The 26,188-nt window shown below is 39.1% G+C and overlaps 1 protein-coding gene across 1 annotated transcript in view; it reads left to right on the forward strand.

Annotated features, from left to right (window-relative positions):
* The first annotated feature begins 9,693 nt into the window (after window positions 1-9,693).
* Window positions 9,694-26,188, forward strand: part of LOC149414189 (uncharacterized) — a 48,131-nt gene continuing 31,636 nt past the window's right edge. Inside the window, exon 1 of the mRNA XM_089644027.1 lies at window positions 9,694-9,914. The gene's annotated coding sequence lies outside the window, so the exon portion shown is untranslated. The remainder of the gene's footprint in view (window positions 9,915-26,188) is intronic.

Below are 26,188 nucleotides of genomic sequence, written 5' to 3' on the forward strand. Positions count from 1 at the left end.
AAAAAATATAAATGCAAACTACTACAAAAAATATTTTTTCAATAGAAATGTATGAACGCATAAAGGAAACAACTTTTAAAAAATACAGTTTTATAGCTAAGATTATCTGTGACAGTTTCACTTGACTAACTTTTTTGCTTTCTTATACAATTATTTACACAATAAGTAAAAACCAGTTTTTTGCTTGAAATCGAACGTTTCTAGACTCCGTTTGTCAAGTGATTTAAATGCCTATTACCTACAATATAAGGTATACCAAGAATATACACATTTTTGGCTTGTAGCTATAGACGTCTAAAGTTATCAACCAGAACTTTGGAAACCCACTTAAGAGGAAGCTACAAGCCAAAAATGTGTATATTCTTGGTACACCACACTTGGTACACCACATTGTAGGTAATAGGCATTAAAATTGCTTGACAAACGGAGTCTAGAAACGTTCGATTTCAAGCACAAAACTTGTTATTATTTATTTTGTAAATAATTTTATAGGAAAGCAAAAAAGTTAATCAAGTGAAACTGTCACAGATAATCTTAGCTATAAAACTGTATTTTTTTAAGTTGTTTCCTTTACGCGTTCATACATTTCTACTGAAAAAAAATTTAGTAGTCAACATTTATATTTTTTATTGAGTAATTTATTATTTTACTCAAGCGAAACGATAGGAAAACCTTCAATTTATCTAAAGCATATTTTTTGGTATTCATAATGTACACCAATTCGTTATAAAGTTTAATCAAAATAGTGATTTAGCACTAAGCTTCGCCTTAAAACGTAATGATGCGATAGTTTCTCTTGCGGCGGTGATCAGCAGTATCAAAAACCAGGGTGTGACTATGGCAATAGATCCATTAATGCAATTCCATCGTATGTGTATTGCCAAAAGGTCTGAAAGTGAACCTAAATAATATTTCCAATATGAACTCTCTCCTGTCCCATTGTCTTTTTTCTCAGAGGAAGAAACGAAGTCTATATTTTACTCATTCAACCCTCTACCAAATAATACAGAACTGGGAAGCAGTAAAATACACGTAATTGATTGAGGATATTTACTGCACAAAGTTGTATGGGGTCGTGCTCAACCCTTTTCAGTGATTTTCCAGCAATATGTCAGAAATGTACAAAATCATTATGGATCCAATGCAGTACCTAGTGGTCTTCGATGGATACCCAGATTATATAGAAAAGAAAAGCACTAAAGGGGTGGAAAGAGCACGGCGTGCCAGAGTTACAACTTCTGCTGAAGTTTTGTTTTTTAAAAGCATGCACCCACAAGTGTCACAGGAAAAATTTCAGGGAAATGACAAGAACAAGTCTCGTTTTATTTCCCTACTCAGAACGTCATTTGCACGATCCCACATAACGACAGTACAAGCTGAAGAGGATGCTGACATTCTTATAGTAGTCACAGCAAACTCGTTGTCATCTCAACATGATGAAGTCATAATCGTTGGTCAGGATATTGACCTGCTGGTACTCCTCACAGCTCTCTCACCTCCCAACGTATATTACCAAAAAGTTGGTAAAGGTAAATCATCTAACGCGTTGTACCCGAACAAATGTTTTAAACACATTGAAATATTTGGAAACATTTTATTCCTTCATGCCATTAGTGGTTGCGATACAACTGGAGCTCCGTTCGGTCAAAGCAAATACTAATTTTGTAATATTCTTCTCAAGAAACGCTCAGCGAATGAACTTGTTCGTGTATTTCAAGATCCAAAAGTAAAGCCAGAAACAATCACTTTGGCTGCCGAACAATTATTTGCACTTTTGTATGGCGGCAATGAGAAATCAAATTTGGAAAATTTAAGGTACATCATTTTTGTCAAAGGAGTAAAAAAGAACAAATTAAATTTATCCAGGCTACCACCCACCAAAGATGCAGTCCAGCAACACGCTTCAAGAACATACTTACAAGTGCAGACTTGGCTTGGTCACGACAATTTTTTAATTTTATTTTGGTTGTATGGATTCTTTCGTAACCTCTAACTAGCTAGGGCTTATAACAATACCCTTTCATGTGTCTAACTAACTAGTACTGCGGCTCAGTTGGCCTTATTACTATTACCATCTGATGGTTGTATTTACAAGACTGATTTTACGTTACATTCATGAGTTTTATGAGGAAAAATTGTTAAGGCGATGCACTACGTCAGGTATGGCGAACCTAGGGCACGCGTGCCCGAGGTGGCACGTTTGATCATTTGGATGGCACACTAACGATTTCCAAGAACAATTTTTTTTTTAATTTTTAAGTTGAAAAAATATATTTTTTTGATTTGACCAGTTGTTTCAAAAATGTTTTTTTGAAAAGAAAATAAACAATCGTTTATTTTCTTCTTTTCTTTTCAAATGTAACAGTCATTCTGTTGATTTTTTTCAAACCAGAATGGGTTGTTCCAACTCAAATTTAACTTACGTTACATTTGAAAATTTCATTCAATGTTCCCCGCCGAAACAATTTTTAGAATTGTTAAATGAGGTAAACTCAGTATATACGGGCTTACTTATGTACAACAATGTGCGATGGTTAAGTCGTGGAAAAGTTCTACAAAGATTCGTTGAGTGTTTGGAAGAAGTTAGGCTTTTTTAATAAATGAGTTACTAGACCTCGAATGGCTTTCAAAATTAATGTTTTTTACTGATTTGTGCTGACATTTAAATTAATTAAATATTAAATTGGAAGGCGTTAGCAAAACAATTATTGTTATGTTTGATTTAATCAAAGCATTTCAAGCTTAATTACAAATTTTTGATCGTGACGTTGTATCTAACACCTTAAAATATTTCCCAAATACAAAAAAAACTTTTTGCAGAAGAATATCCAGATCAAATCAAATTAACACAATAATTTTCTGTAGTTATTCAATCGATAATCAACGAGTTTTCTTCAAGATTCAAACAATTCAGGAGATTTGAAAAGATATCAAAATTTATTTTATATCCAGATACATTATCAGCAGATGACCCCAATTTGGAGATTTTCGAGTGGCTAAATCTAGAAGATTTTGAAATGCAATTTATCGAATTCCAATCGAGTTCGCTATGGAAACAAAAATTTGTTTATTTGAGAAATGATCTGGAAATAATTGAAAGCGTTCGATTAACGAATATAAATAGTAAAAATGCAGAAGAAGAAATAATGAGAACTTGGAAAGCCATTCCAGAAATCTTTAGCGATTTAAAAACACTAGCGAGAGCAATATTTTCAATTTTCTCTTCTACATATGCTTGTGAGTCAATTTCAGAAATGAATTTCATAAAATGTGATTCAATAACGAGAATGACTGACGAATCCAGTTGGTCGGGTGTGTTACTAAAAGTGACGAAATATGATCCAGATATTAAGAATTTGTAATCGAATGTACAACAGCAAAAATCTCATTGATAAATAACTAATATGTACATTTATTGATTATGACTTTATTTTTATGAAACTCTACTGTAATTTTTAAGCTTATGAATAAAATTAAAAAAAAAAACTTTTTTTTATTTTATCTATTTGGTTATTTTTTTTACAGCTTGGGCACGCCACACAATCTAGAAATAATATAAGAGAATTTTTGGCACGCGGGCCCAAAAAGGTTCGCCACACCTGCACTACGTAGTAATTTAAAATCATGTGTTTTTGGTTTGAAAATTTGGTCGCCTGGAAATGTTTCAGATCCTTTAATTAAATAGCCTTTGAAATAATCGAGTATTTTTTAATAAGCCCAGAAAAAAATAACGCATCAGGCCTATAAAAACTGCTTTAAAGTTCAAAATCTCCTACTTACGAACCCATTTACGGTTATTGTTTTATTGTATAACGTGGAAAATTAAGTTATTTATAAAATGATCGAAAAACATTTTAATATTTATGCCTGAACATCCACAAAATAAAATAAAAGGCACTTTTTGGCCATGTTTTTTTCTTGCATAAATCAAAATAGTTGGATAGTGTTAAGCGGGAATTTAAGCCTTATCGCCATCTACGTAAGGTGTGTTATTGATAGTGGCTCGATTCAAAATATTACACGACGTAGTGCATCGTCTTAACTTTTTCTTTACTCTACAACCCCAACAACTTACTCACGATTTTAATTTGGAAACAAAAGAAATTAATTCAAGTGTTAATTTTCACCAATAATACTAATAATTAAAAAAATATAAATTGGGTGCAACGATCCAAATGCTAGTAGTGTTTTAATGTATTCTTCTGTAATACATACACGACCAACTATCAGACACACTCACTGACCAATAGGATGCATGATCTGGGCAACAAGTATGGGGGTGCTATTGATATATTTACCGACTCCATTTAAGCATAATCTATACCAACTCTTTGCCGAATCCTACAAATTAGAGTAGCGTTGGTAAATTAGTTTTAATGATTTGTCTTATATGAAGTGTTGTGGTAATTTATTTTTTACTTTATGTTACTCTTACGTTTTACTAATATTGCTTCATATTTAGTTTTTTTTTTAAATTATTTCTTAATATTTTCTCATTATACTTGTAATCACAATTTTACAATTGTGTATTTTGTACCTTCTTTACAATGGATTACATCTATTTGTTGTCAGTATCTCCTGTATAATACAGATATTCTCCTATGTACACTGCATCATGTATCACTTCTATGTAAAAAGTATTTTTTATATACCTATATAAAAATAAATAAGTACTAGATTGGGTAGGTCATTCTTTAAGTTCTAGAATAAATATAAGATTAATAATAAAACAATATAATCAAACAAGAGAACGGCAAAATTATATTAGGAATCTTATAATTGGATTTATTTGTACGTTAACCAGATATAACAGAGCATGTTATACGAATAACAATTTAAAGTGGGTGCCTAAAATTAACCTACGTTTGCGCTCGCGTATTTACCAAATTCCAGACATGAACAATCTGCGGAATGTAACTCACACTCAATAGACTATAATATATTTATTTATATCCCACGCAGTTTCAACTTGGATATTTGAAAGATGGCGGCGGCAATCGACTAACGATATCAGCAGACAAAAAATATACCACTTCTACATCTGTGTAAATAAGCCACCACGTCATCTGTAGGCCGCAATGTAATGTTTCACCGGTGATGCAATGTTTTGTGAAATTTCTTTATATCTCGGGAGAAAAAAATCCCTCGGGGAATTTTTTCATATCCAAGGTTATCAAATCACCATCCACTGAAAATGTCCAACAAGTAGTTTCATAGTTGATCAGTGGCGAGATTTGTAAAAAATTCTCTTGAATGTTTTGAAGGAACTAAGTTGTTGAACGAAAAGCGCAGTTTCATCACTTTTACTGCAGCAGCGACCAAGAGATGATTCTTCACGAAAACGGCGCTACATAAATTGGTCAAATATAATTATAAACAATAAGGTATTTATGTACAAATATTTTCTTTTAAAAGAAATCTAATATCTTTGTATTATTCTACTTGCCTATGAAAGTGTTGTCTTGAAATGCTTTGACAAAGTAAGATCGAAGCGATAATTTTACAACAATAAGAAAAAATCATATAACGCAATTCCTGTGAGCGTATATCGTCAAATCATATAACGCATTTCTTATGTGCTTATATCGTCACATAATATAAAGCATTTCTTATGTGCGTATATCCTCAAATCATATAACCAGGATTATTATTGTATTATATATCTATGTTTTAAATAAAATGTATGAAATAAATAAACACTTTCAAGAGTGGAAAATAAGCCCAGGCTTAAGCTGTGTATGGTGATCAGATCTGATTAAGCAGGTAATTCCCAGGGCCGGCCATGAACCGAACGATGCCTTGCGCAAGTTGAATTTTACGCCACTTGTCAAAACCAGTAGACGCCGGTCACTGTAACTGTAGTGATTTGTATTTTTAGGAGCCATGCCAAGATGAACCCCCAGTGAACCCATTCCTTGTGTTAGGACTGTAAGGTATTATCAGCGCCTTGACAATTCGGCGCCCAGTGCGGTTTGCTCCAAGGCCGGCCCTGCTGATAGGAGCCATGCCAAGATGAACCCCCAGTGAACCCATTCCTTGTGTTAGGACTGTAAGGTATTATCAGCGCCTTGACAATTCGGCGCCCAGTGCGGTTTGCTCCAAGGCCGGCCCTGCTGATAGGAGCCATGCCAAGATGAACCCCCAGTGAACCCATTCCTTGTGTTAGGACTGTAAGGTATTATCAGCGCCTTGACAATTCGGCGCCCAGTGCGGTTTGCTCCAAGGCCGGCCCTGCTGATAGGAGCCATGCCAAGATGAACCCCCAGTGAACCCATTCCTTGTGTTAGGACTGTAAGGTATTATCAGCGCCTTGACAATTCGGCGCCCAGTGCGGTTTGCTCCAAGGCCGGCCCTGCTGATAGGAGCCATGCCGAGATGAACCCCCAGTGAACCCATTCCTTGTGTTAGGACTGTAAGGTATTATCAGCGCCTTGACAATTCGGCGACCAGTGCGGTTTGCTCCAAGGCCGGCCCTGCTGATAGGAGCCATGCCAAGATGAACCCCCAGTGAACCCATTCCTTGTGTTAGGACTGTAAGGTATTATCAGCGCCTTGACAATTCGGCGCCCAGTGGGGTTTGCTCCAAGGCCGGCCCTGCTGATAGGAGCCATGCCAAGATGAACCCCCAGTGAACCCATTCCTTGTGATAGGACTGTAAGGTATTATCAGCGCCTTGACAATTCGGCGCCCAGTGCGGTTTGCTCCAAGGCCGGCCCTGCTGATAGGAGCCATGCCAAGATGAACCCCCAGTGAACCCATTCCTTGTGTTAGGACTGTAAGGTATTATCAGCGCCTTGACAATTCGGCGCCCAGTGCGGTTTGCTCCAAGGCCGGCCCTGCTGATAGGAGCCATGCCAAGATGAACCCCCAGTGAACCCATTCCTTGTGATAGGACTGTAAGGTATTATCAGCGCCTTGACAATTCGGCGCCCAGTGCGGTTTGCTCCAAGGCCGGCCCTGCTGATAGGAGCCATGCCAAGATGAACCCCCAGTGAACCCATTCCTTGTGTTAGGACTGTAAGGTATTATCAGCGCCTTGACAATTCGGCGCCCAGTGCGGTTTGCTCCAAGGCCGGCCCTGCTGATAGGAGCCATGCCAAGATGAACCCCCAGTGAACCCATTCCTTGTGTTAGGACTGTAAGGTATTATCAGCGCCTTGACAATTCGGCGCCCAGTGCGGTTTGCTCCAAGGCCGGCCCTGCTGATAGGAGCCATGCCAAGATGAACCCCCAGTGAACCCATTCCTTGTGATAGGACTGTAAGGTATTATCAGCGCCTTGACAATTCGGCGCCCAGTGCGGTTTGCTCCAAGGCCGGCCCTGCTGATAGGAGCCATGCCAAGATGAACCCCCAGTGAACCCATTCCTTGTGTTAGGACTGTAAGGTATTATCAGCGCCTTGACAATTCGGCGCCCAGTGCGGTTTGCTCCAAGGCCGGCCCTGCTGATAGGAGCCATGCCAAGATGAACCCCCAGTGAACCCATTCCTTGTGTTAGGACTGTAAGGTATTATCAGCGCCTTGACAATTCGGCGCCCAGTGCGGTTTGCTCCAAGGCCGGCCCTGCTGATAGGAGCCATGCCAAGATGAACCCCCAGTGAACCCATTCCTTGTGTTAGGACTGTAAGGTATTATCAGCGCCTTGACAATTCGGCGCCCAGTACGGTTTGCTCCAAGGCCGGCCCTGCTGATAGGAGCCATGCCAAGATGAACCCCCAGTGAACCCATTCCTTGTGTTAGGACTGTAAGGTATTATCAGCGCCTTGACAATTCGGCGCCCAGTGCGGTTTGCTCCAAGGCCGGCCCTGCTGATAGGAGCCATGCCAAGATGAACCCCCAGTGAACCCATTCCTTGTGTTAGGACTGTAAGGTATTATCAGCGCCTTGACAATTCGGCGCCCAGTGCGGTTTGCTCCAAGGCCGGCCCTGCTGATAGGAGCCATGCCAAGATGAACCCCCAGTGAACCCATTCCTTGTGTTAGGACTGTAAGGTATTATCAGCGCCTTGACAATTCGGCGCCCAGTGGGGTTTGCTCCAAGGCCGGCCCTGCTGATAGGAGCCATGCCAAGATGAACCCCCAGTGAACCCATTCCTTGTGATAGGACTGTAAGGTATTATCAGCGCCTTGACAATTCGGCGCCCAGTGCGGTTTGCTCCAAGGCCGGCCCTGCTGATAGGAGCCATGCCAAGATGAACCCCCAGTGAACCCATTCCTTGTGATAGGACTGTAAGGTATTATCAGCGCCTTGACAATTCGGCGCCCAGTGCGGTTTGCTCCAAGGCTGGCCCTGCTGATAGGAGCCATGCCAAGATGAACCCCCAGTGAACCCATTCCTTGTGATAGGACTGTAAGGTATTATCAGCGCCTTGACAATTCGGCGCCCAGTGCGGTTTGCTCCAAGGCCAGCCCTGCTGATAGGAGCCATGCCAAGATGAACCCCCAGTGAACCCATTCCTTGTGTTAGGACTGTAAGGTATTATAAGCGCCTTGACAATTCGGCGCCCAGTGCGGTTTGCTCCAAGGCCGGCCCTGCTGATAGGAGCCATGCCAAGATGAACCCCCAGTGAACCCATTCCTTGTGTTAGGACTGTAAGGTATTATCAGCGCCTTGACAATTCGGCGCCCAGTGCGGTTTGCTCCAAGGCCGGCCCTGCTGATAGGAGCCATGCCAAGATGAACCCCCAGTGAACCCATTCCTTGTGTTAGGACTGTAAGGTATTATCAGCGCCTTGACAATTCGGCGCCCAGTGCGGTTTGCTCCAAGGCTGGCCCTGCTGATAGGAGCCATGCCAAGATGAACCCCCAGTGAACCCATTCCTTGTGTTAGGACTGTAAGGTATTATCAGCGCCTTGACAATTCGGCGCCCAGTGCGGTTTGCTCCAAGGCCGGCCCTGCTGATAGGAGCCATGCCAAGATGAACCCCCAGTGAACCCATTCCTTGTGATAGGACTGTAAGGTATTATCAGCGCCTTGACAATTCGGCGCCCAGTGCGGTTTGCTCCAAGGCCGGCCCTGCTGATAGGAGCCATGCCAAGATGAACCCCCAGTGAACCCATTCCTTGTGATAGGACTGTAAGGTATTATCAGCGCCTTGACAATTCGGCGCCCAGTGCGGTTTGCTCCAAGGCCGGCCCTGCTGATAGGAGCCATGCCAAGATGAACCCCCAGTGAACCCATTCCTTGTGATAGGACTGTAAGGTATTATCAGCGCCTTGACAATTCGGCGCCCAGTGCGGTTTGCTCCAAGGCCGGCCCTGCTGATAGGAGCCATGCCAAGATGAACCCCCAGTGAACCCATTCCTTGTGTTAGGACTGTAAGGTATTATCAGCGCCTTGACAATTCGGCGCTTTGAGCGGATTACTCCAAGATATGATCTTGACCGAGTGTTGTTTATCACGATAAGGATTGTGGGAAGGTTAGTCTAAATATTACGAAATAAAACATTATTGAAAATGGAAAAAGTATTGCCCCGCTCGTCGATAGCTGTTGTGCCTGTTTTAACCGGTATTTTGCAGTTTTGCTTATTTTTTCAAGGTTGAAGTACCGAATTTCTCGAATCTGGGGAGTTTTTAAGAAATCTGAGAGTTTTGCCGAAAAAGCTGGGGAGATTTATTTTTTCGGCATACCATCACTGATACTGAAAAAACTTATTAATAAGCGTCCTCTTTCTCCTGGTCACTCGTGGCCAGTGGGTGAAGCTATCTACAACTTACCAGTCAGATTTCATCAGTTCATTTTATCGATTAATATTAGAATCATTAATAACGTTATTTGTGAATACTTATATAAAGATTTCATTGCTTCGTTGTTGACCGGTTGATTTTTTGTGAAGTTCGTTTAGTTAAAATCTAATCTGGACTAAAAGAAGGAGCAAGCACAGAAGCAACCAACCGCCGCGCCGTTATCTATAGGTAAGAATATCACAAGTTAATAATTAATCTAATTATTAGGTACTTATTTAACCAGGTCATTACTTAAGCGGAAGCTACAAGCCAAAAATGTGTATATTCTTGGTATACCTTATATTGTAGGTAATAGGCATTAAAATCGTTTGACAAACGGAGTCTAGAAAAGTTCGATTTCAAGCAAAAATCTCGTTTTTAGTTATTTTGTAAATAATTTTATAAGAAAGCAAAAAAGTTAATCAAGTGAAACTGTCACAGATAATCTTAGCTATAAAACTGTATTTTTTAAAAGTGGTTTCCTTTACGCGTTCTTACATTTCTATTGAAAAAATATTTTAGTAGCTTGCATTTATATTTTTAATTGAGTAATTTATTATTTTATTTGTATTATACTCGAGCAAAACGATAGGAAAATCTTATTTATCTAAAGCATATTTTTTGGTATTCATAATGTACATAGATTCGTTATAAAGATTAATCAAAATAGTGAATTGGCATTAAACTTCGCTTTAACCACTAACCAACCGTAAATAACACATTTTACCGCTGTGTGTGTTGCTTTTTTTAAAAATACGATTGTCCAAAGAGTGAGTGAAGTTCCATCCTCTCCGCTTACCCCTTCGGGAAACGGCGTGATGGTTAGTTAGTTAGTTTTGTTTAGCGACCAATAAAAATGTTTTTTTACTACCTACAATAAATCTGTTTTTATTAATGGATTATTTAAAAATACATTTGATTTGGTTAAGTACTGAAGATTGAATCTTCCTCCCCAGAGACTGCAGTCAACTGCGCTAACAACTGAACCAAATCCCGATTGGATAGGACCGACATTTATTTCGTATATTAACTGCTGCGGTGTCATTCAACATACATTCGTGTGTGTATGCCACCGAAATAGAATGTTTTATCATCGACCTGTCTGCCGAGTTTCAGCTCGATCAGATATCGGGTTAATTTTCACTTTGAATTGCATTCATACACTAGTGAAATATATAACTAAATATATATATATACTACTTACTAGATATATTTAAAACACGGTTGATTTAAAATTAGAATAAGTCAAAAAACCTCTAACAATAGCATCTGATATTTTAATTCGGCGATTTGTTTGCGGGATGTTTGACTTTGACTTTGATAGAATGGCAAATAGAGTAATTAGCTTGGTTTACAAGCTCTAGCTCCTTTATAATGATGGGCATGATTTTACAGATAAATTATTAATTTACAAGTTTGTGGTCGTTAATTTTGCGGGAGTGGTTGCAATATAGTTTTAGTCTTTCCTGAGGATTTGTTTGGGCTTTTTATGTATAGTACGGACTCTTTCGTCATACCGGGCGAGTTTATTTATTGAGTTATTTTTATGATTGGGTATTCCGGCGTAAAAACGCTCAGCTTGTTTAATGAAGAATTCTCTCAGCGTAGAAATGCATAGTCAGTAACCTGCGTCATTCCTATTTATGGAAGAAGCCGAAGTGTTGATATAATAATGCGTTACATATAGGGTTGCCACATTTCAAAAACAGTAGACCCGGAGATTTTAGAAATATAGTTTTTTTATTAAAAATATTTCGATTAATAATATTTGTGGATACACTTCTTGTGCCGCTAGTGTTCCGATTTCACGTGGATTAATTTTCTGATAAATATCATTCGGCAGATTCATAAATTGTCATGTAATAAAATGAAGACATGAAAGTTGAATATTGAAATGGTGGGAGTGTCATGTAATGGCCGCGTTGACATAGCGTTTGGGTCCCACCCAGGCGTAGTGTGTTCAATTCCTTGGCTGGCTTAGTCCTCCATCACAACACAAGCAACTTTTTCAGCTTACTGTGGTGGTAGTAGGAGATTTTCAAATATTGTCAGGTTATTCGTGACCGGAATTATCATACAACAATACGAATATACACATTACTAACGTGTTTGAATCAGCTCCTGCTAAAATATTAAAAAAATAACTAATTTAAATAGATCCTGATCATAAGTAATACGTTACTCTAGTGCTAATTTAGTAACAGTGCAGTGAAAGTAGTGCATTACTCCACATACGTGTTGTGTCAACTCAAAACCTAAGTTTATTAAAAATAATCCGCCATTACCGCTATTAGGTACCTAATTCCACCTAGCGCGACTTACTACTCTAGTGTGACTGTGTGCGTGTCCGTACTAGCCGCTCAGCGCAAGTACTCACTCCTTCCCGCCGACACAAGTCAGGGCAGCTAAACCCATCTCGCCAGCTACTTTATCATGGACTCCTGCGATACATATGCATTCATCACATTAGCAAACAATATTATACGTGATTTAAATACGACCATCGTGGATCCCACTAATAAATTTACTAAAGAACAAATGGGTAAATTAACGCCTCAACTCTCAGTGCTACTAGGCAATATTAGTTTGGTTTCCACAAAAGTTGGTTTTCTTGAAGGTGAATTGAATGCCTACAGGAACATTTCACCTAATCATTCCAAAAATTTATCAACTACCAACATCGAAACGGAACAACTAACAGGAATTTGCGAAACTTTGAATGAAATGGACGAGAGAAAATCGCGATCTAAAAATGTAATAATGTTCAATGTTCCTGAAAGCTCGGGTAATTCTCAAACTGCAACAATGAGTGAAGATCTGAATAATGTCAAGAATATTCTTAACAATGTTGATAATGTAGATACCTCGCTAATTAAAGTGTATCGATTGGGTAAGAAGGACACTAATAAAACACGCCCCATCAAGGTCGAACTGTCCGATAAATATCAAGCCAGAACTGTTCTACAGAAAAAAGGAATACCGTATGGAAATGTAATTATCAAGACCAAGAACGACTTAACAATGCTTCAACGGCAAGAAGTACAAAACTTGTGGAAGGAGCTGGAAGATCGAAAAAGCAAGGGAGAAAATAATTTAATTATCAAATATATCAACAATAGACCCAAAATTATAATAAATATACCAAAAAACTTATAACCGCGCCACGTTCCATCTTCTACCAGAACGTCAGGGGACTTCGGACTAAACTCAGTGACTTTAGAACTAATGCACCCACCATCACACAGGACATCATCATACTCTCTGAGACCTGGCTGGAACCATCGATATACTCAGCGGAGCTCGGTCTACCTAACCACAGTATCTACCGAGTTGACCGAAATCGGAACACCAGCTCCAAATCAAGAGGAGGAGGCGTCCTGATAGCAGTAAATAAAAAAATTTCATCGAAATTATTAAAAAACAAAAACAATGATGTTGAGCAAATTTTTGTAATGTTAAACGATAAATCCAAAAAAACTATCATCGGATGTGTATATATTCCACCAAATTCTAATATAATAATGTATAAAAATCACTGTGAAGATGTCGAGCTACTCAAATCTAACCACCCTAATCACAATATTATAATTTGCGGTGATTATAACCTACCTAATTGTAAATTTAATGATTTGGATTACTTACCATTAACGGCGTGCGAGAGAGAAATCTTAGACATGTCGAACTATTTAGGTCTATTTCAATGTAACAATGTGCCGAATTGTAGTAATCGGACACTTGATTTAATTTTTTCTACTGATGAGGATATAAAAGTCTATGAGTCAGCCGAATCCTTTGACCCAATTGATAGTCACCACCCTCCACTTACAATACTAGTACCTATTACAATAGAGTGTGACCCTCTAATTAAAAATTGTAGTCGTAATTTCATTAATGCTAATTACCAGGACATTAATCATGCACTTAACAAAGTAAATTGGTCTGTTCTCAAGGAAGGTGATCTCAACTATAGCGTAGAACTATTTTACTCTCAACTGAATAGTATCATTTCCGACACAATTCCTCTAATTCATCATAAAGTACGAAAGTATCCGATATGGTTCAGCAAAGAATTAATTCAGTTAATTGTTATTAAAAAAGAAACACATAAAAAATATAAAGAACACAGAACAATTCCCAACTATACGGCATTCAACAATATTAGAAGAGATTGCAAAAAAATGACAAAAAGATGTTATAAAAATTACATTAATTCGGTTGAGAACACGATACTTCATGATGTAAAATACTTTTGGAAATACACAAAATCAATGAAAAACAATGATGCTGGTATTTCTGGTAATATACGTTACAGACAAAATAGCTCCAGTAAAATTTATGAAATTGTTAACATGTTTGCTGATTACTTTAAGGACGTGTATGAACCTGATATTCCAGATGACTTAATTCCTTACTTCAATTCGGATATAAATTTACACTTATCGCAAATACACATTGATATTGAAGACATTATAGTCTGTATTAAATCACTTGAACCCAAAACGAGCTCGGGACCTGATAAGATTCCTTCCATCTTACTTAAGAATTGTGTCCAAAGTTTATCTGTTCCGCTTAATATACTGTTCATCAAGTCACTCTCCACAGGACACTTTCCACAAATATGGAAACTTAGCTACCTAACTCCTGTATTTAAAAGTGGTGATAAATCCTTTGTTGAAAATTATCGGCCTATCTGTATTCAATCGTCTATACCTAAACTTTTTGAGAAATTGATTCTTAAGAAAATCAGCTTCTTTGTAAACTCTTATATCGCAACTTGTCAACACGGCTTTATCTCCGGCAGATCAACTTTGACTAACCTAACATTATATGAAAATTTTATTTCCAATGCACTTGCCAACAAACAACAAGTTGATTCTATATATACCGACTTCAGTAAGGCGTTTGATAAGGTCTGTCATAAAATCCTCATTAATAAACTTTTGAAACTCGGCATTAATGGAAACCTTTTATCTTGGTTTAAGAGTTACCTACTTGGGCGTCAGTTAACTGTCTGTATTAATGATCACTTATCCTACATGTTCGAAGCTACCAGTGGCGTACCCCAGGGTTCGCATCTTGGTCCTTTACTTTTTAATTTATTCATTAACGACGTAACAAACATATTCACCCGTGTTCTCATTCTAATGTTCGCTGATGATATGAAGATATATAGAATTATTGACAATATCGAGGACTGTCTAACACTTCAGTCTAATATTAATAGCTTTTACGATTGGTGTCTTAAAAACAAATTAACTCTTAATGTAAAAAAATGTCAACTTATGAGATTCCACAGAAAAAAAAACCCATTCTTGTTCACCTACTTTCTCAATAATCACACCTTATTATCTGTGGATGAAATAAGAGACCTTGGTATAACCTTTGACACTAAATTAACATTCATTAAACACATTAATAATATAACCAGTAAAGCAATGCAAATGTTAGGATTTGTCTTACGGATTTCAAAGGATTTTAAAAATTTAAAAACTGTCAAATTACTTTACACTTCACTTGTTAGAAGCCAACTAGAATTTAACACCACCATTTGGAGTCCTTACTACAGTGTACATGAGAATTCCCTTGAGCGAGTCCAACATAAATTTTTACGTTACATTAATTTTAAATTGGGAATATTCGTCGAAAACATTAATTACCCCTCTCTGTTACAATTATTGGGACTCGATACATTAAAAGAAAGAAGAATTTGTTTTGAACTATTTTATTTATTTAAAATCGTTACCAACCTGTTGAACTCCCCTGAACTTCTTTCGTTAATATGTTTCCATGTACCTAGTCGATCAGTTCGTTTCAAATTACCCTATCATTGCAACAATACGGGATCTAACGCTGAACTCAATTCCATAATGAATCGCCTACATGTACTTGGTAATAAATATGTTTTGGATGAATCTATAAACATTGCTAGCTTAACCTCATACAAACACTACTTAATTAAAACTGTATGTCAGCGCTTCTCAGATTGATTATAATCAAATACAGTTTTAAAGTATTAATTTATCCGGGATTTATTGTATATGAATTGTTTATATATATTTATATATATATATATATTTATCCCCTCTCGTACTATGTTGATCTCGCGCGACGGTACGCCAGGTATATGTTGATCCGTTTGCATTTGTTGATCCACCCCGGATATGTTGATCCACTACCCAAGCTGGCATATATGTAAATCCCTACAGATCAACTTGTGTCATCGAGATTTTGCTGTAAGCCACGCCCATTTTTCGGTCGCATATACATTTTACACGATTTATTTTGTTGATCTATATATTTCTGACAAACTTGACCGCTTGCATGTGTTGTAACTTGTAACCGCCAATTTCGCGCGCGTTGTGGTACTTTTTAGATTCCGTTAGAACATCCATATTCTATGAAAATGACTCTGTACTTAAAGAGGATAGACTGCCTCACGCGTATTTATATTGAAATGGAACTTTCAAAAACGTCAAATCCATGCTTAAAAAATCTTTTGAACTTGATTAAACAAAAATGTAACTTTAATGCATCATTTACTACGTTTCGTGACTTAGCAGGGGTGCCCGGGTTCATGGGGTGAGATTTGTCTAAGTCATTTTATAAGAGAAATTTTGAACATTGATTGAATAAAATTTTATTTTAATGTATCTTTTACCATCTCTCCCGACGTAAGTTTCTTGTAATGATTAAGTTGAAACAAAGCGTAATATCCATAATATGTGCCTTTTAAAATTGCGGTGATTAGATTGGTGAGAATTTAATTTTTCAAATTTTAAATTGAAATTGCTGAAAAATTTATTCCAATTTGTTTTTTACTAAACATGGCTAAAGTCATTTCAAGCACCGATTCCAACCAACGATGTTTTAGTATATGTTCGTCAATCAACAGGAGCCATAATGTCTGTACATCAGAGCCCTCGAGAATTATTACAATTATTAGATAACAAATACACCTACCATTAGTCACCGCCAACGATTTAGCGAGATAGTTGTTTATTTTTTGTATTTTTTTACATCGTCTCCACACAGGAGGCCCTAAGGAAAATCGTAACCCTCAAGGCCTATGTCATCTTTGTGAATGCTGTGTTGGGGGTATTTTGAAAGAAAGGAAGGTCAGTGAGTTCTGGGAAGGAAATAGGTATGGATGGGTGGGTAGTATTCTGGGGGTCAGTGTGTTCGAGTGATAAACATAAGATTCCAACTCTCCTACTGCGTTGCAAGGCGATGCGTTGAAAGAGGATTAATCGATCCGGCCCACCACGCATTTGGTAGGCAAGCGCATCCGCCGCCAAGAACCGAACAACCCTCACCCCATAAACCCGGGCACTCCTGCTAAGTCACCAAACATATCAAACTACTTGAGGTGGCTCTCGACTAGCAATCCGTAGGTCGCGGGTTCAAATAAATTTTATTAAAATTAATTTGCACTATTTTACAATTAGTGTTTGGTTATATCTGAATAGCCAGGTACTCTCCCACCTTCCTCCTCGTCATCTCCTTTGAGGTCTCCTTTGAGGATGCCATAGTCTCACTGGCTCCAGACGGAAGTTTTTGTAAGTCTCCATATTCAAATTCGGCGGTATGATTTTTTTATGTGACACCTCTCACTAGAGCGCCCCTGTCTTTACACGTTGAATACATAGAAACTATGTCGCCAACCGGTTGGGCAGCGTTATGAGGCGGGTTAAGGTAGGGGCTGTAGGAATGAATTTATTAATGCTGGTCTTAAAGAGGCGCGAATTATATGGACGAGGAAAAACAGATGCTGATAGCTCGTTCCACATGCGAGCCGACTTACGGTAAAACGAGTCGGAGAAACGACCCGTTCATACATAGATAACTTCAACTTTACTGTGAACCTGTGTTCCGCTCGTGTCCGTCGAGTATCACGCACGTGCACGGTGCACCGGAGATCAATGCTGCTAGCTTCTTTTAACAGGCTCTTATAAAATACCTGTAGAATAGACACAGCATACGCACATTTCGTCATACATGATTTTACTGCACATATGCCTCAGGGATTTCATTTCTACAGTATTCTGTCTACTTTCAGCCTTCTTCTGCCAATTCCATGCCTCATTTCCATATATTAGGGTAGGTACCAGCACTACATTGTGGACTGCTAGCTTCGCTTCTTTGGACAGTTTTTAGTTAGCTCCAACCGCGTCCAATCATCCATTAATTACCCATTATAACCAAGAACCCGGCCTCCCCTACTAAGTCACGAAGCGTAATCAGGAGAGATGGTAAAAGATACAAGTTCAAAATTTTCTACATAACATTATTCCTTTTGCCGCCATTTTGGATTTTTATGGTCGAAAGGTATCCCTCAACCAGTTTCTTTCGATCCGGCCCGCCACGCAGTAGATGGGCAAACGCATCCGCCGCCAGGACTTAGACAAACCTCACCCTATGAACCCGTGTACCCCTGCTAAGTTATGATTTTTTTATGGATTTGTTTTTGCGAAATTTTCGTTTCAATCTAAATACGCATACATTTCTTATAAACAATTCAAGAAACACACGTCATTTTGATTTGAAACGGTACCATCTCACAGTCATTTCATGCGATATTCGACTCTAGAGACTAATACTTTGAGTTCAATATCACAAAAGATTACGGAATCACATAAAACCTTGTGATGAACAGTCCACCGATTGCCCCCTTGATTGGTTCATTTAGTAAAACCATATATAGGGACACAGATCAACTTTGTCTAATAACTTCTTACCTGGATCAACATACTACGGGAATAGATCAATATAGACGGCCGGCATAGTCCAGTGGTAACGCATTGGACTGCCATTCCGAAGGTCGCGGGTTCGAACCCGGCGTGCGCAAATAAATTTTATTTGATTGATTTGTGTTATTTCACAATTAATTAATTAAAATAATATATAGTATATTTGCGACACGTTCCAGAGTGGAAGATACTACCAGTATCGCCCTGGTGTAAGACCACCATTCAGAATTGAAACGTTGCTCCAAATGGCTTTAGCCGTGTTTAGTGACTAGATCTGAATAGCCAGGTACTTCCCCACCTTCCTCTTTCCCTTCCCCACTTACCTTCAGCCTCACAACATCCCCCAATTGGGGATGCCATAGTCTCACTGGCTCCAGACGGGAGCAGTTGGGACTCTTGTGAGGTATTCACTATAAAAAAAAAAAAAAAAATATATATATATGAGATCAACAAAATCTTTTGAACTTGATTAAACAAAAATGTAACTTTAATGCATCATTTACTACGTTTCGTGACTTAGCAGGGGTGCCCGGGTTCATGGGGTGAGATTTGTCTAAGTCATTTTATAAGAGAAATTTTGAACATTGATTGAATAAAATTTTATTTTAATGTATCTTTTACCATCTCTCCCGACGTAAGTTTCTTGTAATGATTAAGTTGAAACAAAGCGTAATATCCATAATATGTGCCTATTAAAATTGCGGTGATTAGATTGGTGAGAATTTAATTTTTCAAATTTTAAATTGAAATTGCTGAAAAATTTATTCCAATTTGTTTTTTACTAAACATGGCTAAAGTCATTTCAAGCACCGATTCCAACCAACGATGTTTTAGTATATGTTCGTCAATCAACAGGAGCCATAATGTCTGTACATCAGAGCCCTCGAGAATTATTACAATTATTAGATAACAAATACACCTACCATTAGTCACCGCCAACGATTTAGCGAGATAGTTGTTTATTTTTTGTATTTTTTTACATCGTCTCCACACAGGAGGCCCTAAGGAAAATCGTAACCCTCAAGGCCTATGTCATCTTTGTGAATGCTGTGTTGGGGGTATTTTGAAAGAAAGGAAGGTCAGTGAGTTCTGGGAAGGAAATAGGTATGGATGGGTGGGTAGTATTCTGGGGGTCAGTGTGTTCGAGTGATAAACATAAGATTCCAACTCTCCTACTGCGTTGCAAGGCGATGCGTTGAAAGAGGATTAATCGATCCGGCCCACCACGCATTTGGTAGGCAAGCGCATCCGCCGCCAAGAACCGAACAACCCTCACCCCATAAACCCGGGCACTCCTGCTAAGTCACCAAACATATCAAACTACTTGAGGTGGCTCTCGACTAGCAATCCGTAGGTCGCGGGTTCAAATAAATTTTATTAAAATTAATTTGCACTATTTTACAATTAGTGTTTGGTTATATCTGAATAGCCAGGTACTCTCCCACCTTCCTCCTCGTCATCTCCTTTGAGGTCTCCTTTGAGGATGCCATAGTCTCACTGGCTCCAGACGGAAGTTTTTGTAAGTCTCCATATTCAAATTCGGCGGTATGATTTTTTTATGTGACACCTCTCACTAGAGCGCCCCTGTCTTTACACGTTGAATACATAGAAACTATGTCGCCAACCGGTTGGGCAGCGTTATGAGGCGGGTTAAGGTAGGGGCTGTAGGAATGAATTTATTAATGCTGGTCTTAAAGAGGCGCGAATTATATGGACGAGGAAAAACAGATGCTGATAGCTCGTTCCACATGCGAGCCGACTTACGGTAAAACGAGTCGGAGAAACGACCCGTTCATACATAGATAACTTCAACTTTACTGTGAACCTGTGTTCCGCTCGTGTCCGTCGAGTATCACGCACGTGCACGGTGCACCGGAGATCAATGCTGCTAGCTTCTTTTAACAGGCTCTTATAAAATACCTGTAGAATAGACACAGCATACGCACATTTCGTCATACATGATTTTACTGCACATATGCCTCAGGGATTTCATTTCTACAGTATTCTGTCTACTTTCAGCCTTCTTCTGCCAATTCCATGCCTCATTTCCATATATTAGGGTAGGTACCAGCACTACATTGTGGACTGCTAGCTTCGCTTCTTTGGACAGTTTTTAGTTAGCTCCAACCGCGTCCAATCATCCATTAATTACCCATTATAACCAAGAACCCGGCCTCCCCTACTAAGTCACGAAGCGTAATCAGGAGAGATGGTAAAAGATACAAGTTCAAAATTTTCTACATAACATTATTCCTTTTGCCGCCATTTTGGATTTTTATGGTCGAAAGGTATCCCTCAACCAGTTTCTTTCGATCCGGCCCGCCACGCAGTAGATGGGCAAACGCATCCGCCGCCAGGACTTAGACAAACCTCACCCTATGAACCCGTGTACCCCTGCTAAGTTATGATTTTTTTATGGATTTGTTTTTGCGAAATTTTCGTTTCAATCTAAATACGCATACATTTCTTATAAACAATTCAAGAAACACACGTCATTTTGATTTGAAACGGTACCATCTCACAGTCATTTCATGCGATATTCGACTCTAGAGACTAATACTTTGAGTTCAATATCACAAAAGATTACGGAATCACATAAAACCTTGTGATGAACAGTCCACCGATTGCCCCCTTGATTGGTTCATTTAGTAAAACCATATATAGGGACACAGATCAACTTTGTCTAATAACTTCTTACCTGGATCAACATACTACGGGAATAGATCAATATAGACGGCCGGCATAGTCCAGTGGTAACGCATTGGACTGCCATTCCGAAGGTCGCGGGTTCGAACCCGGCGTGCGCAAATAAATTTTATTTGATTGATTTGTGTTATTTCACAATTAATTAATTAAAATAATATATAGTATATTTGCGACACGTTCCAGAGTGGAAGATACTACCAGTATCGCCCTGGTGTAAGACCACCATTCAGAATTGAAACGTTGCTCCAAATGGCTTTAGCCGTGTTTAGTGACTAGATCTGAATAGCCAGGTACTTCCCCACCTTCCTCTTTCCCTTCCCCACTTACCTTCAGCCTCACAACATCCCCCAATTGGGGATGCCATAGTCTCACTGGCTCCAGACGGGAGCAGTTGGGACTCTTGTGAGGTATTCACTATAAAAAAAAAAAAAAAAATATATATATATGAGATCAACAAAATCTTTTGAACTTGATTAAACAAAAATGTAACTTTAATGCATCATTTACTACGTTTCGTGACTTAGCAGGGGTGCCCGGGTTCATGGGGTGAGATTTGTCTAAGTCATTTTATAAGAGAAATTTTGAACATTGATTGAATAAAATTTTATTTTAATGTATCTTTTACCATCTCTCCCGACGTAAGTTTCTTGTAATGATTAAGTTGAAACAAAGCGTAATATCCATAATATGTGCCTATTAAAATTGCGGTGATTAGATTGGTGAGAATTTAATTTTTCAAATTTTAAATTGAAATTGCTGAAAAATTTATTCCAATTTGTTTTTTACTAAACATGGCTAAAGTCATTTCAAGCACCGATTCCAACCAACGATGTTTTAGTATATGTTCGTCAATCAACAGGAGCCATAATGTCTGTACATCAGAGCCCTCGAGAATTATTACAATTATGTGTACCGCCGCCCCGGGAGCCAATATATTAGATAACCAATACACCTACCATTAGTCACCGCCAACGTTTTAGCGAGATAGTTGTTTATTTTTTGTATTTTTTTACATCGTCTCCACACAGGAGGCCCTAAGGAAAATCGTAACCCTCAAGGCCTATGTCATCTTTGTGAATGCTGTGTTGGGGGTATTATGAAAGAAAGGAAGGTCAGTGAGTTCTGGGAAGGAAATAGGTATGGATGGGTGGGTAGTATTCTGGGGGTCAGTGTGTTCGAGTGATAAACATAAGATTCCAACTCTCCTACTGCGTTGCAAGGCGATGCGTTGAAAGAGGATTAATCGATCCGGCCCACCACGCATTTGGTAGGCAAGCGCATCCGCCGCCAAGAACCGAACAACCCTCACCCCATAAACCCGGGCACTCCTGCTAAGTCACCAAACATATCAAACTACTTGAGGTGGCTCTCGACTAGCAATCCGTAGGTCGCGGGTCCAAATAAATTTTATTAAAATTAATTTGCACTATTTTACAATTAGTGTTTGGTTATATCTGAATAGCCAGGTACTCTCCCACCTTCCTCCTCGTCATCTCCTTTGAGGTCTCCTTTGAGGATGCCATAGTCTCACTGGCTCCAGACGGAAGTTTTTGTAAGTCTCCATATTCAAATTCGGCGGTATGATTTTTTTATGTGACACCTCTCACTAGAGCGCCCCTGTCTTTACACGTTAAATACATAGAAACTATGTCGCCAACCGGTTGGGCAGCGTTATGAGGCGGGTTAAGGTAGGGGCTGTAGGAATGAATTTATTAATGCGGGTCTTAAAGAGGCCCGGATTATATTGATAGCTCGTTCCACATGCGAGCCGACTTACGATAAAACGAGTCGGAGAAACGACCCGTTCATATATGTATAGATAACATCAACTTAACTGTGAACGTGTATTCCGCTCGGTCCGTCGAGTATCAAGCACGTGCACGGTGCACCGGGGATCAATGCTGCTAGCTCCTTTTAACAGGCTCTAATAAAATATCTGTAGAATAAACACAGCATACGCACATTTTGTCATACATGATTTTACCGTACATATGCCTCAGGGATCTCATTTCTACAGTATTCAGTCTACTTTCAGCCTTCTTCTGCCAATTCCATGCCTCATTTCCATATATTAGGGTAGGTACCAGCACTACATTGTGGACTGCTAGCTTCGCTTCTTTGGACAGTTTTTAGTTAGCTCCAACCGCGTCCAATCATCCATTAATTACCCATTATAACCAAGAACCCGGCCTTCCCTACTAAGTCACGAAGCGTAATCAGGAGAGATGGTAAAAGATACAAGTTCAAAATTTTCTACATAACATTATTCCTTTGCCGCCATTTTGGATTTTTATGGTCGAAAGGTATCCCTCAACCAGTTTCTTTCGATCCGGCCCGCCACGCAGTAGATGGGCAAACGCATCCGCCGCCAGGACTTAGACAAACCTCACCCTATGAACCCGTGTACCCCTGCTAAGTTATGATTTTTTTATGGATTTGTTTTTGCGAAATTTTCGTTTCAATCTAAATACGCATACATTTCTTATAAACAATTCAAGAAACACACGTCATTTTGATTTGAAACGGTACCATCTCACAGTCATTTCATGCGATATTCGACTCTAGAGACTAATACTTTGAGTTCAATATCACAAAAGATTACGGAATCACATAAAACCTTGTGATGAACAGTCCACCGATTGCCCCCTTGATTGGTTCATTTAGTAAAACCATATATAGGGACACAGATCAACTTAGTCTAATAACTTCTTACCTGGATCAACATACTACGGGAATAGATCAATATATAGATCAACAAAATCTTTTGAACTTGATTAAACAAAAATGTAACTTTAATGCATCATTTACTACGTTTCGTGACTTAGCAGGGGTGCCCGGGTTCATGGGGTGAGATTTGTCTAAGTCATTTTATAAGAGAAATTTTGAACATTGATTGAATAAAATTTTATTTTAATGTATCTTTTACCATCTCTCCCGACGTAAGTTTCTTGTAATGATTAAGTTGAAACAAAGCGTAATATCCATAATATGTGCCTATTAAAATTGCGGTGATTAGATTGGTGAGAATTTAATTTTTCAAATTTTAAATTGAAATTGCTGAAAAATTTATTCCAATTTGTTTTTTACTAAACATGGCTAAAGTCATTTCAAGTACCGATTCCAACCAACGATGTTTTAGTATATGTTCGTCAATCAACAGGAGCCATAATGTCTGTACATCAGAGCCCTCGAGAATTATTACAATTATGTGTACCGCCGCCCCGGGAGCCAATATATTAGATAACCAATACACCTACCATTAGTCACCGCCAACGTTTTAGCGAGATAGTTGTTTATTTTTTGTATTTTTTTACATCGTCTCCACACAGGAGGCCCTAAGGAAAATCGTAACCCTCAAGGCCTATGTCATCTTTGTGAATGCTGTGTTGGGGGTATTTTGAAAGAAAGGAAGGTCAGTGAGTTCTGGGAAGGAAATAGGTATGGATGGGTGGGTAGTATTCTGGGGGTCAGTGTGTTCGAGTGATAAACATAAGATTCCAACTCTCCTACTGCGTTGCAAGGCGATGCGTTGAAAGAGGATTAATCGATCCGGCCCACCACGCATTTGGTAGGCAAGCGCATCCGCCGCCAAGAACCGAACAAACCTCACCCCATAAACCCGGGCACTCCTGCTAAGTCACCAAACATATCAAACTACTTGAGGTGGCTCTCGACTAGCAATCCGTAGGTCGCGGGTCCAAATAAATTTTATTAAAATTAATTTGCACTATTTTACAATTAGTGTTTGGTTATATCTGAATAGCCAGGTACTCTCCCACCTTCCTCCTCGTCATCTCCTTTGAGGTCTCCTTTGAGGATGCCATAGTCTCACTGGCTCCAGACGGAAGTTTTTGTAAGTCTCCATATTCAAATTCGGCGGTATGATTTTTTTATGTGACACCTCTCACTAGAGCGCCCCTGTCTTTACACGTTAAATACATAGAAACTATGTCGCCAACCGGTTGGGCAGCGTTATGAGGCGGGTTAAGGTAGGGGCTGTAGGAATGAATTTATTAATGCGGATCTTAAAGAGGCCCGGATTATATTGATAGCTCGTTCCACATGCGAGCCGACTTACGATAAAACGAGTCGGAGAAACGACCCGTTCATATATGTATAGATAACATCAACTTAACTGTGAACGTGTATTCCGCTCGGTCCGTCGAGTATCAAGCACGTGCACGGTGCACCGGGGATCAATGCTGCTAGCTCCTTTTAACAGGCTCTAATAAAATATCTGTAGAATAGACACAGCATACGCACATTTTGTCATACATGATTTTACCGTACATATGCCTCAGGGATCTCATTTCTACAGTATTCAGTCTACTTTCAGCCTTCTTCTGCCAGTTCCATGCCTCACTTCCGTATATTAGGGTAGGTACCAGCACTCCATTGTGGACTGCTAGCTTCGCTTCTTTGGACAGTTTTTTGTTAGCTCCAACCTCGTCCAATCATCCATTAATTACCCATTATAACCAAGAACCCGGCAACCCCTACTAAGTCACGAAGCGTAATCAGGAGAGATGGTAATAGATGCAAGTTCAAAATTTCCCATATAACATTATGCCTTTTGCTGCCATTTTGGATTTTGATGGTCAAAAGGTATCCCTCAACCAGTCTCTTTCGATCCGGCCCGCCACGCAGTAGGTATTTTTTATGGATTTGATTTTTGCGAAAGTTTCGTTTCAATCTAAATACGCATACATTTCTTATAAACAATTCAAGCAACATATATTAGGGTAGGTACCAGCACTCCATTGTGGACTGCTAGCTTCGCTTCTTTGGACAGTTTTTAGTTAGCTCCAACCGCGTCCAATCATCCATTAATTACCCATTATAACCAAGAACCCGGCCTCCCCTACTAAGTCACGAAGCGTAATCAGGAGAGATGGTAAAAGATACAGGTTCAAAATTTCCTACATAACATTATTCCTTTTGCCGCCATTTTGGATTTTTATGGTCGAAAGGTATCCCTCAACCAGTTTATTTGGATCCGGCCCGCCACGC

This window comes from Hesperophylax consimilis, chromosome 20 (assembly GCF_061612785.1).
Source record: "Hesperophylax consimilis isolate HC1 chromosome 20, BYU_Hcon_1.0, whole genome shotgun sequence".
Lineage (NCBI taxonomy): Eukaryota > Metazoa > Arthropoda > Insecta > Trichoptera > Limnephilidae > Hesperophylax > Hesperophylax consimilis.